The sequence below is a fragment of the Seriola lalandi genome, unplaced genomic scaffold, assembly GCF_002814215.2.
Source record: "Seriola lalandi dorsalis isolate HSWRI2012SDOR001 ecotype SW California unplaced genomic scaffold, Sedor1 jcf7180002055008, whole genome shotgun sequence".
Classification (NCBI taxonomy): domain Eukaryota; kingdom Metazoa; phylum Chordata; class Actinopteri; order Carangiformes; family Carangidae; genus Seriola; species Seriola lalandi.
In genome coordinates, this window is record NW_019525551.1 from 1,330,261 (window position 1) to 1,332,281 (window position 2,021).

Genomic DNA, 2,021 nt, shown 5'->3' on the forward strand with positions numbered 1-2,021 from the left:
TCTTGGCTACATAGCGGAAGGGGACAGACCACCAATGTAATTTCAAGCTAGCTTAGCTACGTTTTCATAGCCTAGTCTGTTAGCTTAGCTTGAGCACTGCAGCATCTCCTCTAAATGGATGTTTCTAATACTTCTTCATTTGCTTGACACAAGTCAGTAAATGAATGTAAATTTTCCGCCATAGGAACAGTGGTAACTTAACCTTTGAAACGAGGTCCAACTTAACTGTGCACGTGCACCATAGGTGTGCTCCATCATGTAAACAAACAGCACTACACCTCTGCACGAGAGAGACAACAACATGACAGACGAGTTCCCAACAAAGTCAGCGGCAAGTCTAAAGACAGATGTCTAGCTGCATTTCAGATTTAAAAACTATGTAGACAGTGAGGAGCTGGACTAAAGCAAAGCTATATGTAAGATGTGAAGAAGAAGCTGTGTGTACCTGTTCATACACAGTGTAGCCGGTGTGCTGAGGTAGGTTAAGAACACACATTACATCTATTATTTCTTGAGATGTGTGTTTAAACCGTTGGTCATGTTAAATAGGAAGTGCATTAATGTAACTGCTTTGTGTCCAATCAAAATGTATGAATGTTTTTAATAATGCACCATGTGAGAGGAACAATTTACAGCATCGGTTCTGAGAATCTCCTAACCCAGAAAAATTGATATTGTAACTGAAATATCTCTGACTGAATCCATATTGAATTGAACCTTGTGAATTGGAATTGAATCGTTTCAAGAAATCAGTGGCAATACCCAGCCCTAGTGGCCAGAGTCCATGCGGCCGTCTGCTGTGGCAGTAGCATGTCGGACATGAACGCAAGGACACTGGACAAGCTGGTCGAAAAGGCTGAGTAGACACAGGTATTTATCTGCTCCAGCTCCAATCACGTGAACACACACATTTTTTCCCCTTTTCCTACTGTGACATCTTTCAGAGACACTGTAACACACCTGTCACGTGTCCAGCACAGTGCTGTTCAACCAGAAACTCCACAGCGCTCCAAGATGAAAGGGTGAACTGCAGCTTCAAAATAAGTTTGAAAAACACACAATCATTAGAATCAATAGAAAGCGTCTCACACTGACAGCTGCTCCAACCTGGAGATGAGACGTGACAGATATGTCTGACCACAACAGCTAGCAGCTCACTCTCTCTCCACTGTGTCTGTATGTGTGCTCTGTAAGTGCATGTGATGACATCACTCCTTGTAGTTGTGCGTGTCCTCAGTTTACCTGCGTTTAAAAAAACCTTCTTCTAACTGCTAATTTTGGTGGAAAGAGGATAGAACAGTGTACTCACCTCCTCCACATACTGACAGTCCAATTGCGTAACATTCTGAAACACATGAACCGATGAGCTAACCCTTACCCTAACCCACGCGAACTTTATACTTGATTGTCCAGGTGTGTAGAGGTGTGAAAACAGCAACCTCTTCACAACAGTCACTTCTATCTCTGAAATTCTGAGGAGAGACCGTTTGACAGTCTGCGCTGTTCACCCACGTTGGTACAGTTCATCGAGACTACAATGATGCAGGAGACACAGTTCTTCTGTGTGTCTGTCTCTGTGGTCTTGGACAGAGATCAGGGCGGCAGAAAGCTGACCTTACCGGCCTTAACCACAAAACACCCAAACCACAAGGAAACTAAAGCGTGTGTGTACATTCACCTTTACCTGTGTAGTATGTTTTAATTCTATTCATTGTATTTGTACTGTATCAATACTCTTAACGTGAATATTTACCATGTCTCACACACACACACACACACACACACACACACACACACTCTCTCTCTCTCGCTCAATTTGTCACTCCTGAACAAACTCTCAGCTCTCACTGTTCAAACTCCATCCCTTCCCCTCTGCTCTCTCTCTCTCTTCCTGTGTGCCCACCCTCTCTCTCTTTAGCATTCTCTCGGCCCTCCCACTCACTCTCCCTCCCTCCCCTCCCTCCCTCCCTCTCTCCTCCCTCCTCCTCAGAGGACCAGCTCTGTCTCTCTCTGCACTTGTC